Raw genomic sequence first — 20717 nt, forward strand, 5'->3', positions numbered from 1 at the left:
AACCTCTGCCGAATTCTCTTCAGTCTGTGTGAGTGTTGAAAAACACAGCAGAGTGCCTGTATGACCTTGTGTGTGTTTTCAGGTGGCTGGGGTTGGCAGATCTGTTACTGAGAAGTCTGGGAGAAAATTTACTTGCATGAAGTGCACGTTAAACTAAAGCTGGCTTTTTTCTTTAACTACTTTTTAGAACATCATTGGGGAAGAAATAAGAACATCTTTCTGTGTTAAGCCTGAGAACTCTAGCCCCAGAAGTAACTCTCACGTAAGTGCTGTGTAGTTCATGAGTTAAGATGGTGATCTTAATGCTCTTTACAGTGTTTCAGTACAGACTGGCAATGTTTAAAGGAAATTGGATTAAAAGGCTGACCTTGTGCATGACTGAGCGTACTGCTGGAGCTCTTCCCTCATCATGTAAAGATCAATTCCTGTCTTTATTTCTGAGTGTGTTTCAGTGAATTTTACTGCAGAGCACATAAGACACTAACATGTTGTTTTATAGAAGTGTGAAACTTCCTTATAAATAGAAGGGTGAGCAAGTTATTTTGAAACTAGGAGCACGTTCCTAAAATACCAGCAGAGTCTGAAGGAGACTGTCAGCGATACCCGGAGTGTTTTTGCAGCTATAGATTCTGCTGCTCAGGTAGGTGAGGAACACCTTTACACTGTGTGCTGTCCGGTTGCCAGTATTTTAATGGTACATATTATAACAAAGTTTGGTGATACTGGTGTGTTTCTGCTATCTGGGGACAGAATCTGCATTGTTCCTGCTGAATTCTTGGAAGCAGCGTGGGTGTAACGCCTGTGGCTGGCTTCAGGGTTGGGGAGAGCAGGAGGCAAAGGAGAGGGAAAAACTGAAGCAAAAATATTTATTGTAAGAGATGATGCCGAATTATTGACCGTGACCAAGCTATCCTAGGTGAGAATGCTGGAGAAGCAGCACAGGGAGAGCAGAGGGAACTTGATGGATCACTGTATCTCTGTTGCTGCTTGTGATGAGAGCTGTTACGCTGGTTCTTGGAAACAGTGTAAGGACAGCTCCTTCCAAAAGACAGGAGATAGATTTCTGTCTCTGTGATGTGAAGGGGAGGGGGGAACCCAAACAGCTTTTAACACCTTAGTCTATCTAAAATGTTTTGGGATTTTTCTGCTTAAATGAAATAAACTCAAAAATTGGTGTTATGAATAATTCAGATTGTAAATGATTGAGGCTTTTTTGTGTTCTGTGGGGAGCAGGGCAGAACTGTGAAAGCAGAAGTTGTGGGGCTTTGCTGTGTTATTAATAGTTCCTGACTTGGAACCATAGCAGGAGAAGCAGCCCTTCTGTTCCTGTTTATAAGGTGCTTTACAATGAAACCTGAGTTTTTCTCCTCTTCCAGCCAGTGCAGATCCCGCCCCAGCAGGGACTCGCTCCAGAGGGTGCCGTGAGGAGAGGACAGTCTGTATGCTTCTACAAAAGAAACTTGGGTTCCCAGATACACTAGAATGGTTCATGCAACATTTTTCTTACCTCTAAATGCACAACAGTTGATACCTGCTGCTGTTACCCTCCCCATCAACATGTACAAAGAGAAGCCCTCTGCCCAGATGTCTGATCCTGCCAACGGAGGGTGCCTTTTCCCCAAGTCTGGCACACTCAACCTGCAGCAGTTTGGGCTGCTGCTTATGATTACATTTTCTCTCTATAGTTTTTTGCTGGGGTTATCCAGTCCTAGGACCTTCCCAGTGTTCTATTTTCCCCCTTTCCCCCCGAGAAATACCACTTTTTAAAAATTGGGGTGATGCTGTAAAACCAGGAGTTGTTAACCTTGACTGTTCCATTTCTTCTCGGTGATTTTTCTCCCTCCTTTGGCTGCAGACTGTTTTGAAAGGACATCATTGCACATAAATCTGCCTGGAGCAAAAACCAACATTGATCCTGCTCTTCCTGACCCAGCAGAGGGCTGAATCTGGAATTATTTTTAGCACTCATATTTTTATCTGTCTCCCCTCCTTTGTGGTGCCAGCTTGCTGACCTGGGCTGTTGGTTTGGGCTTCTTTATCTTTGATTTTGCACCTCCTGTTCATTCAAGTTTCTCCTTTTACCTCCATCTTACTGTTACCTGGAGCAAGCAAAAAGTCAGGGGTGGGGGTGAGAATCCCAGCTGCACCCAATTTGCACCCAACTGCAGTTCCCCCAGGGGACTTGAGGTGTGGTGAGATGCCAGAGGCTTTTATCTGGCACAGATATCTGCAGTGAGAGAACTCCCTAAGGTCTTGAGAACTGCCTCCTGTGTTGACATGGCGTGTTCCCCCCAAATTATACCCTTCTCCAAAGCATAAGTCTGATTCTTTTCCTTTTTTTGCTCCCTGGCCACACCTGATTTAACACTGCCTATTCAACCTGTTTTATCTTACACAGGAGTTCTGTGCAGTTGTGGTTTTCCCTGAGATGTACTGTGTATCCTACTTTAAACCAGACTTTAAGGCAGTCCGTGAAAGCTGGCAGGTAAGTAAATCATCTTTTTCTAGAGAGGCTCTAAATCAAATTAGGAAATTTCCTTCCTGTAGATGACAGAGGCACTTGTCTGCCCAGATCCCCTAGAACGTAGGTTGGTGTCGTAATCACTTACTTAGCTTAGCCTCTGGTGATCTCAGATGGGATTAAATGATGGGGAAATGCTGCCTAATGCTGTAAAAAATAATTAGATTAAGGGTGTGCTGGGGTGACTTTGAACTGTGCCTGAGTGGGGAAGGAACGTGTTTATCCTGCCCACAAGTGGTTGGGGTTCTGTGGGTGGGGGTGAGGAAGCTGCTGGCTCCCAAAAAGTGGAGTATCTGCCTAGCACTGGATGTGTGTTCTTCCTGTGGGCTGCAGCTCTGTAATGGAGCAGCTTGACATGCTTGTCTGGGGTGTCCTGAGAGTAAGCTACCCATACCTGTACCGTGGGATTGAACCATTCTCCTCCTTCGTTCGGAGCAGGCCGCGATTCGGCCCTGCCAGCATCCCAGAGCATTTCTCTTTTAATTGTGAGCACACAGCTGTCATGGTTTGGGGTTTTTTACCTTTTTATATATGCCAGGGGGTGTTTTGCCATTTCATGAGAGAAAGGGCTGGGGCAACATCCTGGATGCTGCTCCTGCTGCCTTGCAAACATGGAATGGTCAGTGTCCCCATCTCAGGCAGCAGCCCTGGCCTGGGAGTTTGTTCCGTTCCTCGCTGGGGGCCGCTCGTACTCACCCCCGAGCCCCCAAAATCCCTGTCAGATACTGGTGGGAGATGTTAAGCTGGCTTTGTTTCTGAGGAAGACGTCACACGTCAGCCTGCCCGGCATGCCCACGCTCAGCACTGACCAGGCGCTCTGCGGAGCAAGGGCCCTGTTTGAGCTGTGCGGGAGGCCGCCATGTCTGCAGTGGTTGATGTTTGGATCCCACTTGAACATGTAACTGAACCAACTGTACGGGTTTTCTAATTGCATCCTCTTCCTCAGAGAGCCAGGCTCAGTGGAGCGGAGAGTGTGGGGGAGCTGCCAAGCTGGGGGCTCTTGGCTTTCATCGCTGGTGGTCGCTGCTCCAGGAGAATCCTTTCAACTTGGGAGCTGCGGGGGCTGAGAGGCCCAGCAGTTCTCTGGGGTGCTTGGTGGCTGACAGAGGTTTGTTAGGTAACAGGCCAGCTCTCCTATCCGTGCCTGGGTTGCTGGAACCCATGTTGATGGCATCCTTAACATGCGTGGCTGCTCCCTGGGTCACACTAACCCCTGCAGAACCAGGAGCAGAGGAAGGCCAGAGAACAGGGAGACCTTCCCTTGCTGTTGCCACGGCAACTCGTTGTGAGCTAGATAAACGCTCGTCCCTGCTGGGGTTTTATCGCCCTGGCTGGTTTGAGTGGGACTAAACAAACACAGACAGATGAGGATAAGTGGGAGAAAGGTAACGGGAAGGGATAAGCCAGCCCTGGCACTTGGAAGCAACCCATGGGCAGAAAAGCCGCCTGTGTTTCTGCGGCAGGGTTTCTCTCTCCAACCTGGGCCCCCTCCTCAGTGGGACCTGGCTGGCAGCAGCATCATTGCCAAAAGTCTGTTTACAGTGTTTGGGCCCTAATGGTTTGTGCTAAAGAAAGGAGCTGGTGTCATGTGAAGGAATGTGAAGAGCCTGATGGGAGAAGCCTTCCAGCACAGCGTGGGTTTTATCTGAGGTCATTTAAGTTACCCTGTTTCTTTCTTGCAGGGCTGGGATGGAGCAGGGGGCAGGCGCTGAACAGACCAGACTGGTGGACTGAGACCAACGGGGTGTGGTTTAACAAGGCCAAGGGCAGAGTCCTGCACATGGGACACAACAACCCCGAGCAGTGCTACAAGCTGGGTCAGAGCGGCTGGAGAGCTGCTGGGGAGAAGGACCTGGGGGTATTGGGTGACCTCAGACTGACCATAAGCCAACAGTGTGCCTGGGTGGCCAGGAAGGCCAATGGCATCCTGGCTTGTGTCAGACACAGCGTGGCCAGCAGGTCTGGGGAGGGGATTGTGCCCCTGTACTGGGCACTGGTGAGGCTGCAGCTCGAGTGCTGGGTCCAGTTCTGGGCCCCTCACTCCAAGAAGGACATGGAGGCCCTGGAGTGAGTGCAGAGAAGGGCAACCAGGCTGGGGAAGGGGCTGGAGGGCAAATCCTCTGAGGAGCAGCTGAGGGAGCTGGGGGTGTTGAGCCTGGAGAAGAGGAGGCTGAGGGGAGCCCTTCTCCCCACCTCCCCTGCCCTGCCAGGAGGGTGCAGAGAGGTGGGCGATGGTCTCTGCAGCCAGGGGACAGGAGATGGGACAAGGGGCAATGGGCTCAAGCTGCCCCAGGGCAGGGTCAGCTCAGCTGGGAGGGAAAAGCTCTTCCCTGGCAGAGCTGTGGGGCTGTGGCACAGGCTGCCCAGGGAGGGGGCTGAGTCCTGGTAGATGAGGTACTTAGAGATATGGGTTAGCACAGGACAGGGACGGTTGGATTTGATGAGCTTAAAGGTCTTTTCCAACTCAGTAATTCTGGGATTCAGTGGCTGCAGCTCCTTCAGATTTAGAGGGGGTTTATTCTGCTCCTCTAGACTTGTAGGTATGGCCGTTCCCGAGGCCGCTGCCCCCTGCCTGATGCCTCACCAAATCTCTCTGCTGTGTCTAATTTCTCTTTGCCGGCCTAGGGAAAGCTGGGGGTGGGGGTGGCACTCCTGGGGTCCGCCTGTCCCGTCCCCCCCCACCTCGGAGGCTGTGGCCAGCAGAGGGCAAAGCTGCCCCACGCTGGCCTTGCGTGCGGGTGGAGCTCCCCGGGCTCTGCCGCAGCCCGGTCCGCAGAGCAGCTCGGGTGGTTTGGCACCGGGCTGCTCTTCGCGGTCAGGCACACACCGGGCCAGCGCAGGAGCTTCGTCAGCGCGGAGATCTCCGCTCACGGGCGGGGGGATGCGGGGCGGGGGGATGCGGGGCGGGGTTACGCGCGTTTGGCCTGGTCCCCGAACGCCACAGACCAGAACCGCTCCAAGGGTGGGAGGCTCCGAGGCTCCTTCCCTCTGGGGGGGGAGCGCGTTCCAGTCCCCCCACCCTCCGAACAACGCCTGGAGCGGGGCGGGGTGGAATCGCCTTTTGCCTTCGTGCTTTACAGGGTTTTCCCCTTCGTCTGCTTTTGGTGGGGGTGTTGTTTCCCCCCACCCTGGCTGGTGGTTCTGTGGGCGTCCCCTTGCCCGCTCCACACCGAGATGTGGTTCTGTCGCGAGCGGTGCCGCTCTGCTGCCTTGTGTGCAGTATCCAGGCAGTATCCTCGGATCTTGCCCATCGCACCCGCTGCCTCGGGAGGTCACTTCTCACAAGGTTTATCTCAGAAAACTTTTCCACCTGCCCCAATGCAAAGTGCAGTCGACCTGTTGGCTCGGTGAGGGCACGAACCTCTTTCCCCCTGGGTGGCAGTGGGGCTCTGTGCCTCTCCGAAAGCCAAGCGGGGTCACTGGTAATGAGAAGCAGGAGCCAGTTCCCTCTGCCTCTTGTCTGTTCCTTGTTAATTGCTCGTTCCCCAGGCTGTAGCTGCCGCCCTTCGTGCTCCTAGTGCACTACACTGTGGCAGCTACAGAAACATTGTATCCGTTAATTTGGTGAAAGTTTCAGGCATGATTAGTCCCTTTGATGCAATGCTGCTCTGATATTACAAATATCTCCTCTTCATTATTCTGACACTTAACACACTCACAGCTGGAAGCTGAATTTTGAATCTCCTTGAGTTCCGTGACTTGCTACTGCAGGTCAGCCTGGAACCATTTTCCTCCATCTTCTCCTGGCAGCAGCTCTGAGGTGTTTTCTGACCCGTGCTGGATTCACCTCTTACATCAGATGTGAAAAGGGAGATTAAACTCTGCGCCTGGAGCAATGGAGGGAGGATCAAAGCACCCTAACTCCTGGATTTTCTGCTTCACAGCTTTTTATCTGGCTCTTGGAAGAGTCAGGTGGTTGAGATGGGCAGTTAGTGCTTTATGCTTTTGGCTACGGGTTGGTCTTCGAGGTGGTGGTGAGGGTTTCAGGTTGGCAGGTCTGGAGCGCGCCCTTATCCCAGCCATCCAGCCAGGCACCCAAGGTCTACGTTAGCACCAGAGCTGCTTTCATGCCGGAAACCACAACTGCAGAAAAAACCACAGCCAGTCTCCTGAAAACTCTTAAGCAAGCAGGAAATCATTTCCCTTTCCCTAGTGGTTCCTGTAATCTTGTTCCTTTTCCCATCATTTTATGCCAGTTCCCTCTCCCTTTGTTCCTGGTTTCCTGGATGCCAGGATTAAAGGTGAGCCTCTCCCCCTCATGCTGCCATGGCCACCTTGCCACAAGCCTGTCTGACCTCTGCTGCTCTCTGACCATCCCTTGCTGGACTCTTACACGGATGGGAAACGAGAACCACACAGCTCCAGTTGGGGGGTGAAATACTTAAAGTTCTTTGGGGGTCAGAACATGCAGCTGTGCAGCCTGGCTGGGTGCACGCTATAAATACAATTCCCTAACTGTATCTCTCTGCCTCTGTACACCTATATATAGACACAGCTGCAGTGGCAGCATGGATCATCTGCAGTTTCCAGCAGGGACAGACACCCCGTGTCGTTCCACAGCTCTGAAGCCCCAGTTTGGCACCGTCCCCAGTTCCAGCCGCCCTGATTACGGTCCCTGTGCTGCATCTTCTGTCCTGGGTGTTATCAGACAGTGTTACCATGGCCGGGACACGTTGCTTTGCGGCTGGGTCCCACTCAGTGCTTTAGGGACGCCTGCCCAATGTGGCCCGTTCATTTTAACTCATCCTTTTTCCCTCTGTTTGTAGCTACTCCACGTTTATGGTTGCCCTACATTGTGCCTACATGCCCCTCTGATGTGGGAAAGCAACAGTTTTAAGGAATGTTCCTTAAAATTGCAATAGGCTGCCCCAGCCTATCTCCCACAGTATCTCCCACCCTTCAGCTATTGATCCCCATTGATCAGATCCCCTCTCAGGCGGCTTCTCTCCAGGCTGAACAGCCCCAGGTCACTCAGCCTTTCCTCGCAGGGGAGATGCTCCAGGCCCTTCATCCCCTCCGTACCCTCTGCTGGGCTCTCTCCAGGAGATCCCTGTCTGTTTTGTCCCAGGGAGCCCAGCACTGGACACAACACTCCAGGTGGGGCCTGAGCAGGGCAGAGCAGAGGGGGAGGATCTCCTGGGCTGGATGGAAAATATGAGATGTGTTGCTATGGCCAAGTACAAACAGATATGTTTGAAGTAAGAGAGTTTGAAAATAATTCCTTGTGAGATAATAGTGGTCTAAGGAGCATTCGTGACAATCCTGGCCTGACCAAACACTCACTTTGGTCAAAGTTTGAGGGGTTTGGTCTGATTTTAAATGCAATGAATCAAAAAGCCTTTTCATGCAGCAGAGAAGTCTCTCTGTCTATTCTGAAGGTTACCACAGCAAGCTGATGGGACACGCAGAAATACAGGCACAGCTTCTGAAGTGCATCTTCTGTGTGACATCGACATCAAAGCCAGGATCCTGACACTGGAACCGGACGAGAAGGAGGACTCAACAAAGCCACCCTCTGCCTTTCAGTATCAAAACACAAAGCCCAGCATGACCTGACACTGATGCAGACATTGCCATGCCCAGCTTGAGGCCCATCAGGTCCATCTGATGAAGTTCTACCACCGTCCCATCTGGTTCATCTGGTTTATATTCATCTGTCAGTGACACTCGGAGCCGCTGGAGAGGAAGAAGGGCCAGTGATGCCATGCAGCAGCTTCTTGACATCAGTACAAACCGTGTGGAAATCACAGAGTCACAGAGCTGTAGGGGTTGGAAGGGACCTCCAGAGCTCATTAGGTCCAACCCCCTTCCAAAGCAGGGTCCCTAGGACAGGTCACACAGGGAGGTGTCTGGACGGGGCTGGAATCTCTCCAGGGAAGGAATTGCCGGGGGTTTGTTCCCTGGTTGTTCCCTGGTTGTTCCCTGGTTGTTCCCTGGGCATCGAAATGTAACGTGAGGGGAAAACCATCGAGTTCTGCAACTGCCACATCAGCTCCCACCCGTGAGTAAACACAGCTGTCATTCTTCAGCATTTCTAGGCTGAAAGATGCCTCAGCTGCTCCCTAACAAAGGGGGATGATGAACGTTGGACTCGGGGCGTCAGCTTCCCCAGGGTACAGTCTGACTCCTCCCGCGGCCTCCGCTGCCACGCCGAGAAGAGAAAGGGTCTGGGAAGGACTGTGTTAGCTGGAACAAGCTGGTATCGCTCTGTGTGGTTGTCCTAAAGCCAAGTAGAGGAGTTGTGGTTGCCAGCAGATGTTACAAGGAGGAATCATTAAGAGCAGCCGTGCGCCCAGTGGGAGGGAGGTTTCCTGGAGCTCGGTGCCTTGTCCCCAGCAGCACCTCTGGTCTGTACCTGGGGAAGAGGAAAAATAATGGGCAGACTCTGCAGTGTCCCTGGAACAGCTCCTGGGCCTCTGGAGAGGACAGAGGTTTTTTTCTGCTCCCACTTCATTATCCCCTCGAGTTAGGCTCCTTTTCAGCCCTCAGTGGCGCCTGCTCAAGAGTAACTGCTCTTTCTCTGTGTTTCCCACAGGCTGCCCTACTTTGCATCATCACCTTGGTGACAGAAAACACCGCTCTGCACAAAACCAGCATCCCCTTGTCCTGGTTCCCAGTTCCTTTTCCTTTTATCAGAGGGGAGGAATCCAGACCCTGACCCAGCTGAAATCCCCCTGCAGGTCTAGTTGGCTTTGGTGGGACGGGGGTTTTGAGAGGCAAGGAGAAATATTTCGGGCTTGCCTGGCAGGCCGGGGCGCAGCTTGGCCGTTCCTGCCCTTTCTGTGATGCTTTTGTTCTCTGGCAGTTTCCATGGTGCCCCAGCTTTGTCTGCAGACCTGGCTGCAGGCAGCTTTCTCCTCCAGACACGCCGGGCACAAGGATTTCACCAAGCAGCACGGCATAAAGCTGTACACAGCCTGCCAGGCAGGGACCCACTGCCCAAGCACCTTGTAGGCTGCCCCACGGGGGCATCCTTAAAAAGCACCTGGGCATGGCTGGGTTTTAGCTGAATGATGCTACCTGGGAATCCAGCTCAGCCTTTCACCTGTCACATTTGGCAAATTAAATAACAGGAGGAGAGCTCTTATCCAACAGGATTGCTGCTGGCAAGGCTGTCTTGCTGATAACAACAACAACAACAACAACAATAATAATGTAATAGAGGGCATAACAAGAAAGAGCAGCCAAGATGCTTGCTGCAGCACTCTGAATTTTGTCTTCATCTGACCTGGGTGTGGTCATATATATACATATATACACATACAGAGAGATAATTTGTTTTCTTTCTTTATATATATATATATAAAGTAAATAACATATGTATAACATGGTGTCCCTCCGTTCACATGGGCACTGGCTGGATGAGGTCCTGGTATCCAGGTGTTAATTCTCTGCTAACAGACAGTTCTGATATTGAGGATGGAGCCTCTACTGAGGGTCCTGAACTGTCTTCCAGGTGTGAAGTCAGAAGGGCTGAGTAATGTTTACCCAGGAATAAGTCCCTTTGGGAACCCCTGAGCTTTGAGGAGTAGAGGCTGTTCAGAGGGTAACGGCAGAGCGCTTACGGCCCGGTACTGGAGAGATTTTGGCAAGAAAACTGCCTATGTGAACCTTACAGGCTGCTCATCAAAAAAGAACTGGAGTGTAACATCACTGCCTGAGTGAAAACACAGGCAAAAGGTTACTGTGTGCAGGTCTGGGCTCCCTGGGACAAAACAGACAGGGATCTCCTGGAGAGAGCCCAGCAGAGGGTACAGAGGGGATGAAGGGCCTGGAGCAGCTCCCCTGCGAGGAAAGGCTGAGTGACCTGGGGCTGTTCAGCCTGCAGAGAAGCAGCCTGAGAGGGGATCTGATCCATGGGGATCAATAGCTGAAGGGTGGGACCCAGGGGACATGGGCAGCCTCTGCTCAGTGTCTGTGGGGACAGGACAAGGGGCGATGGGCTCAAGCTGGAGCACAGGGAGTTCCCCACCAATGTGGGGAAGAACTTCTTCACAGTGAGGGTGAGGGAGCCCTGGGACAGGCTGCCCAGGGGGTGTGGAGTCTCCTTCTCTGGAGAGATTCCAGCCCCATCTGGACGCTGACCTGTGTGCCCTGTCCCAGGGACCCTGCTTGGGCAGGGGCTTGGACCCCATGGGCTCTGGGCGTCCCTTCCAACCCCTGTGATTCTTTACAGTGATATTAGAATTACTATCAGAGTATGGAGAGAATATAACTGAGGACATGGGGCAGCTTAAAAAGAGATGTGCTAGTCACCAAAAGCTCAGGACTTTGAGCAGAAAAGAGATTTTCTTCATTAATGTGAAGATTGTGCTGTGTGTTAGGATAGAACAGGCCCTTCCCCAAAGCTGGCTGTGAAAATTGGTGGTTTGTACATCTTGGCAGAGGTTCCCAAAGATGCCTAGCAAATTATAATGCCCAATTAAATAGGAATCGGTCATCCAAATCCCTTAGGCAGTCCTGAAAATCACAACCACTCTGCACTGCAATGGGCTGGAAAAGTCCTGGGAACTAGAGTAAATCCAAGAGTGAACTCGATCGGATTTGTGCGCGAGGCATCGCGGCGGCAGCCGAGGAGGAGAGGTGAGGGAGGCGATGGGCAGGCGTTACTGCTGGGCATACCGAGAGGTGGGCGGTGGTGATGAGGGGAGCGAGAGAGAGTTAAGCAGGTTGAGAGCTCTTGCAGAAAGGTGCATCTCAGGGTCGTGTCTGGCTGGAGTTTCACGCTCCTCTAAGCCTGAACCTTCCTTCGTACAGGTCTGTACAAGCATCACTTGCACCTGCAGCGTTCTGCAGCAGAGAGGTAACCCAAGGCTTTCCCCACCGAACGGCTGGTGTCTCCTGCGTGGCACAAGACACGCCGTGTCTCCCCAAAATGCTGCCGTCCTCCTCTGGAATCCGTGGGGACACGTTCCTCCTGTCTGCCCCAGAACACGACGGCTCCTCTGGCCGTTGTCCCCTGGGGTTCCAGTGAGAGCACAGAGCCGCAGCCCGGGAGCCTGGTGAAAACTCGGAATGAGCAAAACAAACCTACTGGTTCTGTAGAGACGCTTTGGATGAAGAGTTTCCCTATGCCTGGTCTTTAAAGGACAAACCTGTTTGGGGAAAGAAACCGGGGCAAAGCAGGGGACGTCTCTCTGCAGAGGGAGGGGATGGCTTTTTGTGCCAGACCCCCTGGGCGGCTCACACTGTGACCAGGCAGGTACTCAGGTGTGCAGTCGGGGCGTGGAGCCACGCTTCAGTCTTGGCCAGGCGTGCAGGGGGGTAGGAACATCCTGTGGCTGAACTCTGGAGCAGAAGATCTATAATTAACCACCAGAAGCACTTGCCTGGGGAGGTAATGGGTTCATTTTCGCTCCACGATTTCAAATTGCCTTCTGGCCGTGTGTGTGGTGGCTCCAGCAGCTGTTTGGGGTTTGCTACAGGAGTCGCTGAGGGAAACTGCATTCCCAGAAGTTCCTGTCTTGCACGGGAAATCAGACTCACTGATTACAGGGTCCCTCCTGGCCTTAAGATACCTGAGTGGGGACAGCGGGGAGTAGTTCTTACCCATTCATGTTCCGTCCAGCAACAGGCCAAGAGGCATCCCAGCAGCTTGAACCCTGCCCGTGTCTCTGCGCGGGCGCACGGCGCAGTGTGATGCTAACCATGTGCCCGAGCCTCACCTGGAAACCCTGAGCTGCAGCTTTATTCCTGGGCTGTGAACCTCGGGGTGAAGGGGAAGGCCTGAAGCGATCTCCTGTACCACCACATAGACCCAAACACCCGTGGGCTCTGCCTGGCTGCATGGGCCGGCTGCACTGGCACAGGGGTGCGGACGTGTGCATGGGTGATGGAGGTGTGCTGTGGGTGACTATGTATGCGTGCCGTGGGTGACAGATGTGTGCTGTGGGTGATGCGGTACATGTGCCGTGGGTGATGGACGTGTGCCATGGGTTATGTATGCGTGCCGTGGGTGTGGCTGTGCGCTGTGAGCGATGGACGTGTGCCGCGGGTGATGGAGGACGTGTGCCGCGGGTGGGGATGGACGTGTGCGTGGGTGTGAGCCGGTGGGTGTGGGCGGACGAGGCGGGTCCTCCCCCCCACGCCCCCCTCCCGCCGCGGATCTGTCCATGAGCTCATCGGGAGCCCGGCCTCCGCCTCCGCCCGCCGCCGCCTGCGGGCACCCCTCCGCGCCGCACCGGCTTCCCCCCCGCACACCCACCCACCCACCCACCCGCGCAGGGGCCGGGCGTGCGGCCGCGCCGCAGCAGAGCCCGCACCGCGCTGCCGCCGCCCGTCCCTGGAAGGTCAAGCCTTCCCCCCCCACCTCCATCGCCCCCGCGGCGGCCGGCGCCTCCGGGGCGGGTTACCGGGCCGCGGACCCCGGTATGGTGGCGGCCGCGGGGCGCGGCCGGCCGCGGGGCTGAGGAGAGGCGGGCGGCGGGAAGGAGCGGCGGGGCCCGAAGATGGCTTCCCCCGCGCCCCCCGCGCCGGGAGGCGGCACCTCGCCCCCCGCCGGCCCGCCGCGCCTTCGCCAGGTGGGTGACGCCGCGGCGGCGACACGCGTGTCCGCGGCGCCCCGCAGCCGGCGTGGGGCTGCGCCTGCGCGGGCGGCAGGTGCGGCGGCGGCGGGGGGAGATGCGGGGACGCGGACGGGGGCGGGGGGGGGGCAGCGGCTCTCGGCGGAGGGCGGGGGGCCGGGAGCCCGCTGGGCAGACGCGGGGGGCTGGGTGAAGGGAGGGGGGGGGGTGTTTGTTGTGTTACCCGTGGGCAGCGGGGAGATGGAGCCCCGGTAGACGCGGGTGGGGGGGGGGTGTGGAATAGCGGGGCCCGAAGGTGCGGCGAGTGGGCGGGTGGGTGGGTGCTTCTCCGTACTCATCATGCAGTTAAAGTGCAGTGAGAACAGCCCCCTCACACCCACCCGGGACTGTTGCCCATGCAGGTGTGCCTTGCACGGGGGGTGGTGTGGTAAGTGCGTTGCACACACGCGTGTGTAACTTGACGCAAGGCTGTGAGCGATGGCGCACGCCGCACACGCTCCTGCGGCGCATCGCTGCTGTGGTGGAGCAGGATATCCAAGGGCATGGATCAAATCGTAATTAACGGCACGCAGCGGCTTCCCCAGCGCCGCTCGCTGCTCCCCGCTCTCCTCTCGCTGCTCCCCGCTCTCCTCTCGCTGCTCCCCGCTCTCCTCTTGCCGTACCGAACGCTTTCGGCTCGCACCCGTCCCCCCCTCACAAGAAGAGAGCCCTGGTTTGCTGCATTGATTTACATTTGGAACGCTGGAGTTGGTTCGCTGGAGTTGTTGGAGGTTCTCCAGCTGGCTGGGTGGGCACGGGTGAGCTGCTGGGGGGTCCTTGGCGGGGGGGCTTGGCGCCTCCTCAAAACGTGAGAGGCAGGAATGGAGGGACACAGCTGCTGGTGTGTCCAAGTTGCTCTTTCCAGCCAAGGATGTGATGTTGCCGTGGTGAGATTAACGGAGAAAAAGCTGTTGCAAAGGAGGATTCCCGATGAGTAATCAGATTAGCGTAGTATGTATGTACTCAAACATGAATCCAAATATAAATCCCATCCCGTGCCTGCCCTTTTTTCCCCCCTCCACCGTGAAGCTGGCAGTACCCTTGGCAAGGGGATCTCGGGGGCCTGCAGCTGGGACAGGCACCCGAAAGCTCATAGGAGTACTTAAACTCCTCAGCCCCCTTACATGCTGGAAGCCTGGGCTGTGTAACTTAAGCAAAAAGGCCTTTTGTGTGGGTTTGCTTCTGACCCTGGCTGGAAATGCCACAGGAATAGCCAACCCCCCCCTTCACCCCCACGTATTTTGGCGCTTCCTGTTCCCTCCCCTGCTGGGAACTGGAATGAAGTGCCTGGGTTTAGTAGCTGTGTTTGGTTTTCGGAGGGAGAAAAATGAGCAGGGATGTCTGCAGTTCACTGGCAATCCATCCCAGGAGCTAATGGCAGTACAGCGGGACAGGTGGAAGAGCTTTGGAGGGACGAGGGACGGGGTGGGGAGGAAGAAGTTCTGGGTGGTAGAGGGGAGCTGGAACCCTGAGGAAGGATCAGCGTGCCCAGCAAGCAGACCCAGGCCACCCTGTCCCCGGGAGTGTTTGGGCTTGACTTCTCTTGGGGTTATTCTGCTTGTGTTGAAACCCCCCCTGACAGTGCAGTACCCCGAACTGTGCACAGACATCACCCGCGGAGACAGACCGCTGCGGCTGCCTTACTGCCTGCGCTGGTGGGGGGTTGGACCCGATGGGCTCCGGAGGGCCCTTCCAGCCCCACAGCTCTGTGACTCCCTGATCCCATCTTCCTATGCACGGTGCCCGCTCTGTGTTCAGGAGCATTTTCAGCTGCGTTTAGGAAGATGTCACTTCTCAGAGGTGTTTCCCTGCTAGAGTCTGCCCAGCAGTAGTTGGAATTCTTGCTGCCCTTCAGTGGCACAGCAGCCATACAGCTCGTTGTGTGACACTGGCACGTAAACCTCTGGGAATAAACGCATGAAGCCCCTCAGCACCAAGGTAAAGCACACAGCAGTGGCCAAAGGCCATCGATGCTGCTATAAATCACTACCAGCCTCGCACCTTACCAAGCATCCTGAGGCGGGAAGGAGGATAAACACGGGAAAATCATAGAATAGAATCATCGAATCACAGCATCGGGAAGGGTGGAAAAGGCCTCCAAGCTCATCTAGACCAACCATCCCCCCCTAGCACCCATATGCCTCACTAACCCACGTCCCCAGGTCCCTCATCCAGCCTCTCCTTAAACACCCTGAGGGACGGTGACTCCCCCACCTCCCTGGGCAACCCCTTCCAATGCCCAACCGCTCTTTGGGAGAAGAAATGTCTCCTCATTCCTGACCTGACCCTCCCCTGGCACAGCTCACAGCCATTCCCTCTGTCCTGTCACCGGGTATCTGTGAGAAGGGGCTGAGCCCCAGCTCCCCACAGCCTCCTCTCAGGGAGCTGGAGAGAGCAAGGAGGTCTCCCCTGAGCCTCCCCTCCTCCAGACTGAGCAGTCCCAGCTCCCTCAGTCTCTCCCACCACACTTGTGTGCCAGACCCTTCCCCAGCCTGGTTGCCCTTCTCTGGACACACTCCAGGGCCTCGGGGTCTGTCTTGTAGCCAGGGACCCCCTTTCTTGCAGGGAGAGCCCTGAACTGAAGGGAAGGGACTCCACTCTGCTTGTAACCGTTGCGCTGACTGTTTTGTTATCACAACACACCAATCGCAGTTGCCCTTAATGGAAACTGAAGCCAGCAACACGCCGAGTTCTGGCTACACAGGGGCTGCTCAAGGACCTTGAGGCTGGTCCCGTCTTCCATATTGATTCACTGAAGAAGCTTTGTGAACTCAAGTTGTATTTGTGGAGCTTTTAGCATGCCTTTTGGTTACTTTAAGAGCTCTTTGCACCCGTCCTCCATGACAAATACCTCTGTGGGGGCACTTGCAGGGCCGGGGCCGTTACTTGCATCTGCGAGCCGTGACCCCAGCTAAGTAAGTTTTACCTTAAACACCATCGTACGTGACATCAGCAGCGACCGTGGTGTTTGGAGTAGGATGGGTGTTGTTTCTCTCCTTAGCAGTCACATGAGTTATTTCCACTTCCCCCCTCCCCCCCCCTCCCCCCCCAACTTGAATCTCTGTACTTCTGGCAAAAGAGAATTCAAACCCTTCCCCCCCCCATTAAAAAATCCAACCTTATTAATAGAATTTGCAAATCCCGAGTGTCCTGCATCAGAACACTTGCTCTGTAAGAGCAATAAAGCAACAAAAAGTGTATCTCAGGGGAAGACTGGGATGCTGGGTTGATGCTGTGGTATGGATCCACTATTAAACACCCCATTTTATGGATCACCCATTGCCTGTTTGGCTGGCAGGTCCCTTCTTCCAGCTGCTGTGGAAGCTATCCCGGTGTTGAACTCCATGTGTGCAGCAGAGTTTGCTGCACCAGACTTTCCCCCCTCAGCCACCCCGGGTGTATCAGCAAGAGTCATTGCCCTCTCTGCTCTCCTTCTGTGCTGTAAAATCAAGTTGCTTCAGAGGAGTGGGTTCAGGTTACTGTATTTAGGACCCAGCTGGTGGATTGGAAGCTGTTCGGAGTAAGGAAGAAATGACTGAAGAAGGTACAGAATGATGAAGATCCCACTGGGGTTCAGTTCTGGTCCTTTGAGCAACCAAAAGGAATCCTGTTTAATTTGGCCTTGCGATTTTATGTGAGTGTGTTTCTGTGAGGGAAATGGGGATTAACCCTCCTCTGACTGCCTTTCCTAGGAGATACTTCTAATGCAGTGGGTGCTCTTCGCCTTCACCTCTTTGCTGGCGTGGATTCTAGTTCCCTAATTTCAAAAATTCGATCGGTTTAGAGTTCCCCGCTTTCAAGGAGTCTCTCAACTTCAAGTTGATCCAAGCTCATTTTTAATTTCACCCTCTGCCACTATGGAGGATTAGGAGTCATTTGCTAGAGTGGCTCGGAAACCAGCACAGCGAACCAGTCGCTGAGGCATCCCAGCTCCCAGTACAGAGCACGTCTATGGAAACGAGCATCTCTGCTCCAGTGAACCCGCTGTGCTGTATCAAAGGGAAGGGGCTGCTGGAAAATGTATTCTTGCTGATTAGAAGTGATGAAACATGGTGCATAATGAACCTGTTGCATAATAGATGTAGGCTAATGTAGGAGAAGGTAATTACAGTTGGCGTGTGAACGGCTGCATGTGTCTGGGTTAGATATAGAAATTACTGAGCTACAGCATGAGTTGGGTCGTCGAATCAGGCGCTGGGTAGTTACAAACTGATGGAATTAAGGACCGTGCAACCCTAACTCTGTCCCCTTCTGCCTTTGTCTTTTACACTGAACGGGGCCCTGCAAAAAAACAACCCTAATGACAAAATGCTTTGGTGACCATATAATTAGAAACCGATGCACAGTATGTGATACACACTGTAGGAAAGCAAGAGTACCTCTGCCACGCTGCCAATTTCTGTTTTATTTTAGGCCCACAACCAAGAAGAGGGAAAGGGAAGCAGTGTAATTTTGGAAAGCTTGTTTCCCAGCCAAACATGAAGGGAATTTGCAAACAGAGATCGAAGGTACAGCTCCAGCTCCTGGTCTTAAAGACAGACATCTCAGAGGGCTACAAAGATGACTAAGGGCCTGGAGCATCTCCCCTGCGAGGAAAGGCTGAGTGACCTGGGGCTGTTCAGCCTGGAGAGAAGCAGCCTGAGAGGGGATCTGATCAGTGGGTATCAATAGCTGAAGGGTGGGACACAGGGGACCACGGGCAGCCTCTGCTCAGTGTCTGTGGGGCCAGGACAAGGGGCGATGGGCTCAAGTTGGAGCCCAGGGAATTCCACACCAATCTCTGCTAATCTGATTACTCAGCTCTGGTGAGGCTGCACCTCGAGTGCTGGGTCCAGTTCTGGGCCCCTCACTCCAAGAAGGACATGGAGGTGCTGGAGTGAGTCCAGAGAAGGGCAACCAGGCTGGGGAAGGGGCTGGAGGGCAAATCCTCTGAGGAGCGGCTGAGGGAGCTGGGGGTGTTGAGCCTGGAGAAGAGGAGGCTGAGGGGAGACCTCATTGCTCTCTGCAACTACCTAAAAGGTGGCTGTAGTGAGGTGAGGGTCAGTCTCTTCTCCCTGGTAGCCAGTGACAGGACAAGGGGAAACGGTCTGAAGTTGCATCACGGGAAGTTTAGGCTGGATGTTAGGAGAAATGCCTGTACTGAAAGGGCTGTCAGGCATTGGCACAGGCTGCCCAGGGAGTGGTCGAGTCACCATCCTTGGAGGTGTTTAAAAGAAGGTAGATATTGTACTTGGTGACATGGGCTAGTGTTGGACCTAGTAGGGCTGGATAGATGATTGGACTCAATGATCTGGAAGGTCTTTTCCAACCAAAAGCATTCTATGATACTCTAAATGATCTCCAGGCAGGTAATGCTGCTGGAGCATGTGAAAAAAGCAGCAGAAATCCTCCATAAAACAAACCAGGTTCACAGAGAGTGACCACCCTCACTAACCCTTGGTGTTTGCTCCCCTTCTGTGCCATAGGGCAACTGGAACACAGGGAACACGTGGTTGCATTCTGAAGTCTTGGACAGAAATCAGCAGATCCTTTCAATCAGACACAGGGTTCTGAAATGAGGGAACTGTGGTGACGTGTCCCAACTCTGCAGAAAAAAGCATGTGAAGATTTACTTCCTCCATGAAACCTGCTTTAGTTTGAGCTATCATTTTCCAGCCTGCTGGGGAGTGGAAGAATGAAAGTTTTAAAATCTATTCGTGTTCCAGACAGGTCTTATCGTGGTTTGTAGAAAATTGCTGGGAAAAGCCAAAAAAAAAAAAGGAAGGGGAGAGTAAAGTGAGTCGTGGAGCATTGTCTGTCTGTTCCCACCAGGAGTTAGGTTAGTAGGTACTGTCAGGTGCCCTGATGTATGTGTAACTGTGTGTGTAATGTTGGAGTAGCTATACCAGGTAGACTGGAAAATACACAAGGTGTTGTTCAAATACTGTGACTTCCTCCCTGAGCGTATGAAACCAGAAGCTACTGTTCTATAGTCAGCAAAGAGGCTGCGCTTCCCCAGGAGGTTTGCCCTGGGCAGCAGGCTGGCGGGGCTGCGACACCCCAAAAATAAAGCCAGTGGGAGACTTGCTGCTACAGTTTTACGCAGGAAAGCAAACCCATTGAGGAATGACCAGATTGCTGCCTAAACTCGAGTGTTGTGGGTTTGCGTGGTGGGGCTGTGGCTGAGGAGGGAGCTGCAGGGGCGGTTTCTGCAAGGAGCAGTGAGAAGCTTCCCCCAGCCAACCCCACAGCCTGTGGGGAGAGAGAGAAGCCCCCGCTGGAGCAGGTTTGCTGGGGGGCTGTGACCCCGAGGGGCCCTGTGACCCCGAGGGGCCCTGTGACCCCAAGGGGCCCTGTGACCCCGTGGGGCCCAGGCTGCAGCAGTCTGGGCCAGAGGGACTGAGAGACACTCTGTGGTTCTATGGCTGCCCCACAGCACTGACCCACACCGGGGCAGCTGGGGGGGCTGAAGCCCCTGGGGAAGGGACTCCCCTGGGAGCAGCTGGTGGAGGGCTGTCTGCTGTGGGTGGGACCCCACGGTGCAGCAGGGGAAGGGGTGAGGAATGGCCCCCACCCTGCCTAAGAAGGAAACCAACTGGTGAGGGACTGACCCAAACCCCCGTTCCCCAGTCCCTGCCCCTCCCTGTGCCACACCGGGGGAGAAGGGAGAGAAATGCTGGGTCAGGTTGGGTCTGGGAAGGAGGGAGGGCTGGGGGAAGGTGCACTGCAGGAGGGGTGCTTGGTTTTTTTGGTGGGCGGTGCAGGGGAGCAGAGAGCTGCCCAGGCAGCTGCTTCGAGGCTGCGGTAATTAGACACACATGGTGCCAATTGTGGTGCAGGTATATTGGGTGGAGGGCGGGCCTCCCCCCGGTTCCTGCAGAAGGTGCTGGAAGCAGGAGGTAGGTGCGGCCTTGGTCGGGCCGCTCCTGGGGGACAGAAGTTGCTCCGTGCTGTGCTGCCTGTTCCTGGGGGCTGTGGAGGTAAGGGTTTGTGTTATCTTTAATGTAAGTGTTGGAGAGCTGGGGGTTGTTATTTGGTGGTGGTTTTGGTGTCTGGTCTGCTGTGGTGTCAGTTAAGAAGTTTCTTTGTGTGGGTCTTGGCTGTTTGTATCCTGTGAGGGGGCGTTGGGGAAGGGGCGGGGGTTGGGGAAGGGGCGGGGGTTGCATTGGGTGAGGGTGGGTTTTTGTGCATTGGCTTTTTCTTTCTAGAGTGGTGGGTGTGTATTACTTTGGGAGGGGGCTTTTAAAATTTCTTTTATGGGGAGCTCTTAATTTTGGGAGGGCTTTTTATGTGGGTTTTTTGTGCTTTATACGTTTTTGTTTGGGTTTTCTTTTCCTTTTTTTTTTCCTGGGATGTTCCCTTCCTTACAAGGCTGGTACATGGTGGTGGTGCTGGAAGCTGACTTCCCTTGGTGTGAATTTTTTGTTTGGGGAGTGGTTGGGGATGCCCTGGGGGCTGGTGAGGCCGGGGAATGGGAGGGGTGTGTGGGCTGAGGGGCTCTGCAGAGAGGCTGTGGCTTCTTCCTCCAGTTGCAGTGTGTTGGGATGGGAGCCGATGGGAGCCGGAACAAATACCCCAGCTTGCTTGGGGAAAAGCAGCTCCTGCCTGCCCAGTGTCCAGGAGGATTTGGTTTTTAACTTGGCTGCTAGATATTG

Source organism: Gallinula chloropus (assembly GCF_964237585.1).
Source record: "Gallinula chloropus genome assembly, chromosome: 4".
Lineage (NCBI taxonomy): Eukaryota > Metazoa > Chordata > Aves > Gruiformes > Rallidae > Gallinula > Gallinula chloropus.